The 13,987-nt window shown below is 37.0% G+C and overlaps 1 long non-coding RNA gene across 1 annotated transcript in view; it reads right to left on the bottom strand.

Annotated features, from left to right (window-relative positions):
• Positions 1–13,498, bottom strand: part of LOC125324885 — a 61,823-nt gene extending 48,325 nt beyond the window's left edge. The window contains exons 1-4 of the long non-coding RNA XR_007203144.1: positions 13,374–13,498; positions 11,910–12,092; positions 9,707–9,845; positions 7,218–7,305 (exon numbers count right to left, since the gene is read on the bottom strand). This is a non-coding gene — a long non-coding RNA (uncharacterized LOC125324885). The remainder of the gene's footprint in view (positions 1–7,217; positions 7,306–9,706; positions 9,846–11,909; positions 12,093–13,373) is intronic.
• Positions 13,499–13,987: the final 489 nt, after the last annotated feature.

The following is a 13,987-nucleotide window of genomic DNA, read 5'->3' as shown; positions in this document are numbered from 1 at the left end:
TAAAATCCAGTGGCATACTTCCACAGTTAACAATATTATGAAAAAAACAAACCATATTTTCCATAGAATTATGCATTTTCTCCCATACCATCACTTCTTTTCTTATTTGGACACTTCTATTGCCTTGTATAAATACACCTTCTGTACATCTTCATTTTTCTAAGAAGAATACACTGGGGGCTTTTGCCTCCCCACCAAACCTGAACTGTCTTTAATTTGGTAGAGCTAAGACGCATGTGTGAAAAAAATGAAAAAGGAAAAGCCTCGACATTATTCAATAGTGTTTGACATAACTACAGAACTGGGAAAAACAGCATATCTTTAAATTGCATGTGCTATCATACTGTGACATTATATTACCAGGTGGTGATAAAACATGACTCTATGGGAAATGATGATACACCTTTGTCAGAGAAAATGTTAGGTGCTTTGGAACAGTATCACTTGCTGTTTTGAGAAAGAAAAATTCTAAGTTATCAGGAAACTTACAGGATGGCTGCATCCAACACTGAAGAAAATTACTTGAAAATAGTTTCAACTTCACTGCCCAGAGCATACATTAAATGCATTATCTGTATTGAGCTCTGCTGCAGCTCTAAATTTTGTGAAATGTGGTTTTCACTGAGGCTAATGAAACTGGTAATCCCTATGGAGAGTGAAATTTCAGCATTTTCCTTATTCAGTGGCTTCTCATTTTCCAACCAGACTACCTCAGGCTATGATTTATCAGAGCTCAGGTACTAAGGTTTGAGGGCCTTTTTAAACGTGTAGATAGGAAACCTTTTTGGAAAACTTGATTCTGAAGGAAGAAACGATATTACTACACTATTATAAACTCAGAATTAGTTGGTACCCAGCCACTGAAACTGCTTTCTTTTGACCAAGATCTAAAATACAAGTGTAATTAGTAGAAGACTTTCAAAAGATTATTGGGGTGTTGGTTTTCAGGGGTTTTTTGTGGGTTTTTTTCCCAGATATGTCTGTACTCCTATTTCAGTGATCCCTAAAATTGGGGTGATAGAGACCATCCACAGGCAGCTGGCATAAGGTCAGCAGGAGCAAACCTAGTCTACCAAAAATTTTCAGAGAAGTCTGTCCTAGCCATGTGAGTGGGGTTGTTTTGTCCTGTGGCCAGGGTGGTTTCCGTCCAAGACTAGAAGCTCTAATGTGAGATCTCCTCTATCATCATATTAGTGTTTGTACACAGATCAAAGATCAAAAAGCCCCATTTGATGCTTAGTAAAAAGTTAGGGTTTAACTCTAGATTAAGACATCTAAAAATCAGGTTCTACATATGAGCTAGATGTTCTCACTCCCACTGTAGCTAGTGGAGAACTATCAATGTAGTTGGTAAAATCCAATAGCAATTCAGCTCATAAGTCTTTTCTGAATTTGGCAGCTCATAAAGCCAGCATAGTGAAGAGCACTGTTTCTGTGGCCAATTTTATACAAATGAATGATGCATCTGTCCACCCCCTTCATTACTTTCAGCTACTCAACCCAAATGACCAGGGATGCATGCTGTTGTGGTGAAAACTCAGTCCACAACTTAGCCACTTGTTTGTTCCCCCCTGGTGGGATGGGGAAGGAAATCAGAAGAGGGAAAGTGAGAAAATTTATGAGTTGAGATAAAAGATCAATAAGGAAAAGCAAAAGACACACATGCAAGGAAAGCATAACAAGCCATTAATTCACTGCTTCCCATGGACAGGCAGGTGTTCCAGCATCCACAGGGGAGCAGGGCTCCATCAAATCTAACGGTAACTTGGGAAGACAAACACCATCACTCCAAATGTCTCCCACTTCCTTCTTCCCTCAGATTGATATGCTGAGCCTGACTCCAGAGGGCATGAAAAATGCCTTTGGTCAGTGGGGGGCAGCTGTCCCAGCTCTGTTTCTCCAACTCCTTGTGCACCCCCAGCCTTCTCACTGGTAAGGCAGTACAAAAGGCAGAAAAGGCCTTGACTCTGTACAAGCCCTTCTCAACAATAACAAAAACATCTCTGTATTATCAATCCTGTTTTCATTGGGAATCCAAAGCAGAGCCCCACAAGAGCCACTGTGAAGACAATTAACTACCCCAGCCCAAACCATGTGCCCATGTGCATAGCAGGATCATACAGTTTTGTCACAAGGCAGAAATTCACATCTCTACATACCATAAGCACTATTTTACTTCAACAGTGTCATCACTATCCATATTTTTACTCATCTCTGTGTCTTTACTTCAAAGCTCCACTGTAAAGCAAACAGAGAAGCATAACAGTTCAGATTTGGTTTAAAAACATAGCTCAAATGGTCTAATTTCCTATCAGGATTAAGTCCTTATAGAGAAATGTATAACACCATAATCTACACAAAGCACCTAAAATTACCTAAATGCCTGAGCTGCCTGCTGAAATTTTACTGATCCTACACATCCTCTATGCAGCCCTTGCTGACTGACACTTACAGAATCCAGTATGGAATTTAAACCGCCCCCTACACAGACTTCTCCAGCTCTGTCCAACAATTGCACCTCAGCATTACAGCAAGGTTCAAGCATCCTCCCAAGCATGACATTTAACTGAAAAGGGTTCAACCCTCAGGGAAAGTCTGGATGAAGATGCTAAAGATATCCCCTGCAGATCAGCTTAAAAGCTTTTTAGCTTGGCTAATAGATGGAAGTCTCATTGTATTAGTATCAGCTAATTGATTTTGGGGAACAAAACCCTCTTGCCTTAGGTTTAGCCTGCCTTACCACTGCCCTATAGTTTGCTGGTAAAGCTGAATAGTCAGAGAAGAGTCTTACCAGATGCAGCAGAGACTGGAAATTGGATGTTTTCCAACACAGCAATTGGTATAGACACTATCTGGATTATGCAGTCCCTTATTAAGTAGTGTCAAGGATTAGCCAGAACTAAAAACACTTGTGGGATTAGGGATTTATTTATATGAGGACAATCAGGAAAGTGAATTAACTAAAAATGTTACTTTAAAGAGAAGCTGTAAAACTACATTAAATCCTAATGTAGATGTTCTCCTTTAGAAACTACATTTGAATGATCTAACTTCACTGATGAAGTAAATTAAATTAAATTAGGACCACTTGAATTCTGGATAAGAAGGTCCTTAGGGGTTTTAATGACGTTTAACTGATCTATTTCTAAGTCACATCTTTAGCTGACTCACATTAATTTTCACGAATTGCTCCATGTAGATAAGTCTCAAGTTCTGAAATGAGGAAAGCCCATAAAAAGAAAAGTGACTGCTAAATTAATGGCAACAAGACATTCCTAAAAACAGTTGCAACACAGCTTGTTCATCTGCAAAGGCAATAGCAATCACGACGACTCTGGATCTGCATACTGAAGGACAAGATTTAGTAACAGGCTCTCAAATAAGTCTTCTTGTGACAATGCCCAACTGAAGCTTCTTCTGTACTTCTCAGATTGAAAACTGCTTGCTCTGCAATTGTTGTTTAGCCAGTCCTAAAACAAGATTTTAGATTTTAGGAAACTGTAAACATTTTGGAAGGGATTTAGGCCAAAGTTAAGACTTATAATTAAAGAGCTGTAAACTACTCGTGTCAAGAGAGTACCTTTTTTTTTCATTCCAAGTTCAACTGATGGAGGCAAAACACACAAAAAGCATCCCTCATAACTCTGTTCTTGTTTTTTTCTATTTCTGTAATCTATGCAATCCATGGTCGACAACTCGTAACCAATCTATTTCTTGTATTGTATCAGAAAGCCAATGGGACAAATAGCATTACTGACCTTTCTGCTTTTTGTTCAATATCCTATTTCCAGAGTGGAAGGAACTATGTAGTTCTATAATATTACTGATATTTGAGTCAAATTGTGCAACAATAACTTTGTTGGAAATTCAGCTAATTTATCATTCTCATCCTTCTATTGTGCATCTAGATTTCTTTCTGTGATTTTTTTCTGTCTATAGAACAATTGCTATTACAGATACTCATATTCAGGGTGTACGTAAAACTTCATTCCCTCATACAAGGTTTCCTCAAGAGGGGTAATATAAGAATATGCATTTAAATTTTAATACCGGGCATCATAAGCAGTTTTTCCTTCCAAAGAGACAGTTTTTCGAGTCCCTCTCATGACATGTGCAGTAATGAGCATCTTAACACTGTAGGTGGGTTGTAGTTATTACTGTTCAGAGAGTATATCTATACTCAGAGGGAGAAAAAAAGGCTGGAAGCAGGCTAAAATATGCTGAACCATTGGCTCAATTTCTTTTGTCTTCACCACTGTCAGTAAGTAAAGGTAAAAGCACCCATATTATGCCTCAAAAAAAACCAACTCACAGATTTTCCTTGTGCAGAGAACAATCTGTGAAGGCCTAACCTTTGCAGCTGATAGCAAACACATGTTTAGATTAAAATGCAGGTCTTAAAATATCCTGCTCTTGAACAAATACACTTACAAGGATGTTATGTCTAATTTTGGCCTTTTGGAAGGCTAACTATTTTCAGGACCCATTTTATTGAAGTCTTAGGATACTTGCAGAAATAAAGTATTACATGTTGATTAGGTAGAAACCATGTTTCAAATATTAAGATTCATCTGGTGCTTCCTCTTCACTTAAAAGAACAAAAGAAAAAGATACTTTGCACCAAAAGCCAAAGACATTACATTATTTTCATTAATTATGGTCTTAAAAAACATTCAGAGTTGTTAAAGGAGCAGAAAACCTAAAAAGCTGTAGAAGAGCTTAGTTTGGCACCTTTAATTTTTTCTATTATGGAATGAAGACTTCTGCATTTTCATTAATAATTCCTGATGTTTTACCCATTACATCATCATTTTCAATAGAAAGGAAATATAACCTGCTTATTTCAGATCACTGAAAAAACCAACAAAAGTGGGAAAGGGGTTGCATTTACAAAAAAGGTGAAGAATGCAATTTGTCTCTGGACTTTCTGGAAAACAAAAGAGGCTAAAATCAGAGAGGTTAAGGGGAGGAAAGTTTGCCAGTTTTAAAACTGAAGAGGAAGCCAATTTAACCTCGACTTAGTCAGTGTTTGTGAAATCCTAGCATCCATGCAGACCTTTAAATGAAAAAAACAACCCTGCTTCTCAATTACTCTGGGGTGATGGCGACTGCAGAAATTCTGTGGTTCTGGTATAAAAGTATCCTGATGTTATTTTCCATCAGAAAAGATAAATTGTTTCATTCTCAGGTTTTGAACTCATAATGGCTTAAGCACACAAGTAATCCTTCTGAATTCTGAAATACCGTATGTTTTTCAGGATTGTGATTGCTTGTTTATTATGTGTTTGTACACACTTCTCCATGACAAATATAACAAGTAAAATTGCAAAAGCCTGCTTAGTTCAGCAAAAAAACACCCTGTTTTCTTCTTACTTAATGAGCTGAATCCACTCATGAGTGGTTGAACAAGTAACAGTTCTGTGGCTGTAAAAAAGAAGTTGGACCTTGGGGCAGAAGTAAGGGAGAGTGGAAGAGGAAGCAGAGGATAACAGAACCTGAAATCCTCCTTTCAGCAGTATCAAACTATTGGATGTGCTCAGAGACCGCCTCTCTTTGCAGGTTTAAAGACCCAAGTATGGCATCTTAAAACGAGCAAGCCCTCTGCCCTATTCTCTTCCTTTGCTTCCCAGGGGTACAGTACTGCTGAAACGTTGTTTGTTCTTGTAAGATTTAAGAAACATTTCTTTTTAATTGATGTTCAAGCATTTCTAGTATCTCCATTGTGCATTGAACACAATCTAATAGGGAAAGATCTGCCTACTTAATAACAACTGCAATGCTTTCTCACGCTAGTCAAGAGTCTTGGGTCTCCTGACAAGACATTTCTGTATGGTTTTTCAAAAGCAAAGGTTTTCTTGCTGTAAAAATTAGAACAATTTCTTTTTGGTTTCCATCCTCTCAAAAAACAGCTTGAGCAGTTAAACTTGAGTCCTTTCCAAGTACCTTTTTTGACTACACAACACACTTTAAAAGAGAAAAGTTTTCCTTTACGAACATCAACATTAAAAGCTTTTAATAAAAAACTGTTTTACAACTTTAACCATAAAATTGTTACTGGAAGACTATATTTTCAAGATGGAAAACATTTTGGGGGAGAGAAACAGAAATTTATTTGGATATTACTGTAAACAATTATCAACATGTACTGGCAGACTCTGCTGGAATGCACAAAATGCAGTGCAGGAAAAAATGTTGCCCTTTTCTATCTATATTTAAATTAGACCTTTGTTCAAAAGCCCATTTCAGATCAGAGGTATTTTTTGCTTAAACCACTGGAAGAGGTAAACTATTAAAAAAAAGAAATCCCCCCAAATGAAAAAGAGGATTATCCAATTTTATTTTCTGCACAGTTTTGATAAAACCTCAGTGATAAAACCCCTCATATGGTATCCTACATAATACATTGATATATAAGCAGCATGTGCAAAAATCCTAAAAGTACAAGAAACTTTTAATGCATATTAAGTATGACATATCAAAGTCATCAGCCCTACACTGTAAAATAATACAAGTACAGGGACCACAAAGTCCCACAGGACAGCTTTTCATGCTGTCTTCTGCCCTTTTCCTGGACTAGAAATACTCCAATGGCAAGTTCTTCTACAAAATTTACCATAAACATATAAAATTGATGATATTTTCATTTTGAATGTTACATCTACAGACCCCCAAATATACCAGCAGTTTTATTTAAGCAGCTAAATTTTACTCTTGATTGGAGAAAGGAAAACAGATGTGCATGTGTGTGTGTGTGTGTGCGCGCGCGTAGGAAATATAAGTGTAGGAGGGAAGGCAAGCAGAATCAAATGTGAACTCCTGCATACAAAAGATGGTGGTAGCAAGTGTGGGGTGTAACATATGTTGGAACACTGTTCTTAATTTTAACGTTCTTTTGGATGGGTAAATTCATGGCAATTATACCACTAGCATTCGTCAGCCACTTGCAACCACAGGAATGTAAGAACAGAAGAATGGTAGGGACTACAATTAGAGGGAATGCATGGATAAATCAGCAGATAATATGCAGGAATATTAAGATGATTGATGGACAGAAAGTGAGAAGGAAAAGTAGTGTGACTAGAGACTCTCTAGAGTCTCCAGGGACTGAGGTTTGCCTGCTGACCTCTGCAGCAGTGGGTCTGGGGTTGCAAGATGGGTGGAGCATATGCACTAGAGACTGAAGGAAGGAGTGCACAAAAGAGGAAGCACCAGCTTACTCAATTGCAGACACACTGTCAATTGTCCTCCTTGGTTCGTCTTTTTTAGTTCATTCCTCTATTGAAGGTAACAGATGAAGCCAGGAACCTTTGGAAATTAGAGTTATACAAACAAAAATTCAGTGAGAGACAATTATGATACTTTCCAAAGGCTAGTTGTTAAAGATCTTCTGTCTCAGATTATTTCTAAAAGGGAGATACAATATCTAGCTAGTCTACACAAGATACTGAGTTGTTGGCAGCACAGCTCTTTTCAATACATGGGGTACTATAAGTGTTAAGTATTATTATCATTACTACTACTAACAAAAAAACCAGTAAAATATGGTATTGAACAAAGGGCAACACACTGAAATATTCTTACATCCTGCTTCAAAATAAATATATTTCTTTCACTGGTAATAGAAATATACTATAAAATGGAAACTTGTAAAAATAAATCCAGACAAATAATCTAAGGAGGGTGGGAGTGATACAAGAAATTGGCATTGGTTTGCTTGATTGCTTTTATGCTAAATGACATGAGGATTGGGCTGAACACTCTAGACTGTAATGTTCTCTGTTAAGGTCGATTTGTTCAAATCCATTACTCTTGTCAGAGTTTGGTCATTTATGAATCTACTGGGGAGAGAAATCAAATATTATAAACACACAAGGCAATGATGTAACTCCCGTATTTTTTTTTTTTCAGTTTGAAGCTACTACAGACCGCTTAGATGTTGCAAATCCCTTTATTCCCTCCACAGGAGCCTGAACACACTGACCTTTCTTTACTGTATGCAACTTTCAGTGGAATAAAGAATATGCTGGTTTGACACCAGGCAGGGTAGCTTGGATGTACATATCCAAGACAAGTTAACTAACCTATTTAGAGACTGACAAAAGTCCATCCCGAGGCAGGATGAGTCTCAGTACAGACTGTTAAAGCCTAAATACATCAAAGTGCCTAAATGAAACTCCAGGCCCCTGTCTGGCTACACTATGCTGGGTACCCACAGGAACAGTTTTAAAGCCAGTTCAGGTGTATCCTGAAGAGCTATAGCTGCATTGCTAGACTGGAGTGTAGATGTATGATATGAGAGATGACTGCAGATATTAATCAGCATTGAAAATTAAAAATTGCTCAGGATAAGAGCAGTAAAGAGACAAAGACAAATTTGTAAAGGAAATAAGATTTTACTTTCTGGAAATTGCATTTGGACATTAAGGCTGATTAATAAAAATTTAGTAATTTTTTAGCATCTAATCACATTTACTCCGGGTGGTTTGAGTTCTCACCAGTGCTGGTTATTCAGTAAATTCCCAATCAATTAAATACATTATGTTTCCTCAGTTTCATCTGAAGCTTTGGTGGGAAGATTTCTCACCCAGAAACTGATCCCAGTCCAAAAGGTTCCTTGCAGGAATGCACAAATTGTGAAGATTTCTATTTTTAACTTCCTGGGCAACAAGCTTGCTCATTTTCTTACTTTGGTCAGCAATTTACACAACCAAAGGTAGCAAAAGCCTCCTCACATGGGAGCACTACTTCCTTATGCATTCATTTCTACCTCATTTTTGGTTTTCTTTTGAGCAAAATGTCTCTACAGGTATCCTATGTATAAAGCTAAAATCCTTGGTAAAGAATATATGCAAAAGTCAAATGCAACTTTTTTAAAATTCATTAAGTACTTCAAACATTTTAGCAAGCACGTAAGTCCCAACAATATTTTTGGGAAGGGAGGGCAGCAGATCTGCTTCTTAAGAAATTTATCATTTTTAAGGGAAAATATCAGAAGCTTGATGTACAAAATTAGGGGATGAAAGCAATAGGAGCTTCAAATCCTTTTTTTGGTCATGAACTGATCTACAGCTATGTAGTCAATCATGTGATTTCATTGAGATACAATTTATTAAGGAACTTAAGCCTGCCAAATTGTAACCATGGATGATTCTATTACCAAGTATAAAAATATTGGAAGACCTTTATCTATTTGGATTCTAGCTATTCAGAAAATGAATAAAAATATTATTTCAAAACTTTAAATATTAAAGATATATATAAATTTTTATTTTATTAAACTGACCTCTTTTCTGTTCTGAAATTCCTATTAATCATCCCCTTGTTGTACTGTCTTACACACTAAGTCATTGTTATCAAGTAAGTTGTCCCAAAGAGGTGACAAATCATTATATTTCTGAACAAACAGATGTGCTACAAAAACACTTCTAGCAGGAGCACTTACAGTTTGATTAAAGGTGAAACAAAATGTAAGTGAACGCTAGCTTTTTGTGCCTCTATAATGTTTTTCCTTACTTGATCTTTAATCTTTTAGAGATATTAAAAGAAGAAGACCAGTCCAATTTGTTTCAACAATAACAGTGTTAGTTCAGAAGGAATGCCTACAAAGATCTGCAGTGCCTGACAGCAAGAATTATTAAGGACAATAGCAAAGAAGTAGCCATGAATTTAAAATATAGATACAATTTACAAATCTCATTTTGCTTACCTGTCATTGCAATTAGCAGTACGCTAAACGGCTGTGATAAGTAGTCATGGCAATAGATGACCCTTTTTTTTAAGTCAGGATGTATTTGAAAGAACTTTTTTCAATAGTATATCCTCTCTCACTCTTCAGGGGACCCTTACTGCAACAAAATAGATATGAAAACATAATTGTAAAACCTCAACATTTGCTACAGCATTGAGTATCTACAGCATTGGACTGGAAAAATCTTTTTTTTTTTCTCTATCTATCCCAGAAAATACCAGGTAACAAATTTCTGTCTTTTAAAAGATATCTATATCCATCTAGCTACCTATATATGCATGCTAAATATAAAGTAAAATATAATGAAATCATTTGGGGAAAAAAAAAAATGAGGTGTTCAATAACTTACCTAGAGAAGCAGTGAAAATCGTGTTATTTGCAGAGATAATTAAAACTAAATTGCCCAAAGCACTGAAAAAGTTTATAGTAGAGAACCATTTGGCTGGGGAATGCAATGGACTACATAATGTAGTAAGTCTTTCCCATCTCTAGATTCCACGATTGACACAATAAATGAAGATTACCAATTTTTTTTTAACCAATAAAAAGAAAAACAGCATCTTTTGAAAACTCTGTCCTTCATTATTCTAGGAGATAATAAGGTTGAAAAGTCTGACAAGTCCACTAATGATTCTAAAATTGCAACAAAATAAAATCAATCATTTAGAATTAAGCACCATTTCACAAGTACTGTATCATACTTATGCTTCTAAAACATGACTCTGACACACTTAAATTTGATCATGGTCCAACACAACTTGCTGTGTATGCCCAGAACAAAGTAAAACAGCAAAGACACGCAGGTAAACAAACATGGTATGCAACAGGTATTTAAGCCAAATTTGAGCTGGTCAAGTTAGACCAATCACACCAGTGACTGACCACATCCATGAGAATTCCTGAAATGACACAGTGGCCTGGAGTCTATCCAGCCTCACTTGGGATATTTACCAAAGTACCTAAATTTAACTTTGTCTCCTGGAGCTCCACCTACAGCCATTTATGAGAGAGCTACTCTGCCAAGCAATTCTGGCTACCTACAGCCCTAAGGAAAACAGACTGAACAGGGAGTCTCAGTTATTGATCCCTGTCCCAAAAGGGAGTGCAGTCTGAAAAATTCCTGGGAGCTCAATTTCAAATCCTCCCGTGGAAACGTTAGCAGACACTGCTCTGCATGACCCCAGCTACTCAACGATTACAGCAGAGAGCTGTGATATGCAGACCCAGCTGCTGCTTCCTTGTCTCCACAGGGACTAGAAGGGTCATATCCTGGAACCATACAGAGTTTCCTACTGGACAGAAAGAGTAATAACTGGACTGTGCACTGGCTATGCCTATCAGCTACTCCTTATTGCAGTTTGATTAGCCTTGACTAACTTTGGGCTCCTCACAAACTCACCTTCCTCAGGATATATCCCATGCACCTTCTTGAGAGAATAGACACCCCAGCCACCAAAAATAAAAATTTGAGATCCACTTCTGTCAGCTGATTTTTCCTAAACAAATTATGAATAACTCTTACTGACAATGGCCGTTTAAGCCTGTTTCCAGAGTGATAACAGAATTTCTTGAGCATATTGATCTATATTATATTGGATTGGAGTAAGAGAGTAAGTGGTCTTGCACTTTCTCTGTGTTTATGGAACAGCGCACAAAAGTATGTTATTACTGTCCAAAATTTTATAAATTCTTTACAAAAGAGTAACATCAATATATAGCATGATACACTTGCCAAAGGCAACTTTGGGGGAGGGAGGGAAGGAGGGAGAGAAGGGCAAGATATTTATGGCATGTTTCCTGCATCTGGATTGCTGAACAGCAGAATTATATTCAAACTGCATTCAAGGGAAACTTATAATAAGAAGTACATATAGAAAGCAGAAATATTTCTACCAAACCTGGGAACAATGCTCATATATTTAGGTATGTTTTTCTTTGCATGTATCAAATTCTCCAGGGACATGATTCAGCAAAATGCTTCAGCACAAGACTAGCTCTGTGCACTTTAATGGGGTTATTCATGTGCTTAAAGAGAAATACAAGCTTAAGTGCTGAACTTAAGAATTACAGATTTTAACAGCTTTAAAATTACAGTCTTCAAATAAAACATGCCAAAATATATTTTATAAAAATAGATCTTAGAAAAATATTCCCAACTCACCAGCAACTTTTCCCTATTGACTAAAATCTGCAGTTATCCTCAACTCATCCATTTCTAAAGAGAATCCTCACATCTGTCTCTTTGTTATAGCCAGATAAATAACCAAAACAGAAATGTCCAAGACATCCTGATCTCTAGAGGAAGCACAGCAATTTTTTTTTCAAAGTTCATCTGTTAACAATCCTAGAGGGAAAAAAAAGATATTTGAAAAATATACCTAGAAAACTGCCAAGAAAGATGGCAGTTTATATAGCAGTTCCAATAACTAAATCAAAGTGCATCTGCAAGAGGCTATCACTGTGATCCTGACTTATGGTCAGTAGCAGCAGCATCTTCCTGGCTTCTAGGAAGGACATGACATAAAAGACACAAGTCCAACAGATACATCACCCTAAGTGTGCTCTGGCAATGCTCCACCCCACCTAGATAGAAATCCTTGTAGGAAAATCTACCAATTTTTCTCATCTCATAGTCCCAGTTCCTTTGTCATGGATTCAGTCCGATCAGAACCCAAGCAACACTATCTTCAAAAGAATTTGAAAACTCACAGCAAGAAATGCTTAACTCTGTTACTGTAGGCAAGTTCTTAGATTAACCATGTAGCTAAGCACCAAGAATGCTCCTGCTAATTATGATTTCATATGTACTCCTTAAGGCACGGGTATTTTTCTTTTCCCTCAACCAAAGGCATAGGATAAAAGTTTTGGTTGAAAAATATTTTTTACATTTCTCTAAAACTGAAGTAAAATCTCCCACAACTACCATCATAGTTTTTTTCTTTTCTGTCTCAGATACCACAATCAATTCTCTTGCAACACAACTGAAGTGCAGGAAATTTAGGTCTGTTTAGTATTAATGGTTTAAGAACAGAATTTCATCTCCCATCAGAAACATCTGCCAATCTGTACTATTCTTCTTCAGAGCCCTAAGAAACCTAGATTTTATTAGGTTTCAGGACAGATATTTAAACAGAGTATAAAAGGCAAAATACACTACCCCATCCCTTCAGTTCTTTTACTCTATGTGTAAATTCTGTTCATCAGCAGACACGACTTGGGTAGCTCCTTGTTCACAGTAAGATAACTAGACCAAGAACATAAACATTGCAACAGAATAACTCTCTTCAGTTCTTTTCAATTTTCATTTTCCAATGAAGAGCAGTTTCTCCAGTCAATCTAAGGTCATTGGAAGTGAGTGCTTGGTAAACTCCTCATAGGCAGCCATTACAAGGGTCCACTGACCACACTGAAAACCATAAACAGTGTTGTTACCAAAATAACTGTTACAGCAGCGAGCAGTTATAGTGACTATATTCTTCCAGTGGGAAAAGGTTCTGCCACAGCTAAGTTAGGCCTCAGAAACTATTCTTCAAAAAATTCAGAGTTGACTAGACCCGTGGGCAGAAATGCAGTGTTTGTTTGCTCATGACATACATACAATGATGAGCTTGTTTTGAACACTTACCATCCCAACTCTGCTACCAGTGTATTATTTATAACTCCAGAGCATTTCCGAATCCTTGCAGATGCCTGAAAATAAGGATGATGTAAGCATAGGCAAAGAGGCAATGCCAGTTACTAAGAGGCTCAGAAGAGCCATAATACCATTCTGGACAATTTAAATATTAATCTTTTCCTTGTTAACATAAAGCCTCTCCATGTTCAGTTTCTCAGTTAAACAGGAGGGAAAGTGGTTTACACAGCAGTGCTTTAGTGAGATGGTATCTGATTACACTTCATCTTGCGATACACAGAAGTGTGGCTTCCCAAGAGTTAATAAAAAGTGATGGTTAGAAATTACAAGAGCACTACTTCCAAAATGAACTTAAGATCAAGCATGAGAATTTCTAATTACCAAATTAAAAACCTGCATTGAGAGGTATTCACCTCTCAAGCATGAATGGGTGGAAAGCCATGATTATATCTCTCATCCTTTAGCATAAGCATTTCTTACAGACCTACCTTGCAGTAGTGCTTAGGAAGCTGATTATTCCTGCTTCCTTATCAAGAAATTAGGTGCCATAATGTTGGGTGTATGAGTAAAGGGATAATAGTACCATATGGAGGCAGAGAAGCTAA

This window comes from Corvus hawaiiensis, chromosome 1 (genome assembly GCF_020740725.1).
Source record: "Corvus hawaiiensis isolate bCorHaw1 chromosome 1, bCorHaw1.pri.cur, whole genome shotgun sequence".
Taxonomy (NCBI): Eukaryota; Metazoa; Chordata; class Aves; order Passeriformes; family Corvidae; genus Corvus; species Corvus hawaiiensis.
The sequence above is the reverse complement of the archived record's forward strand: the minus strand, read 5'-3'. Positions and strand labels throughout refer to the sequence as shown.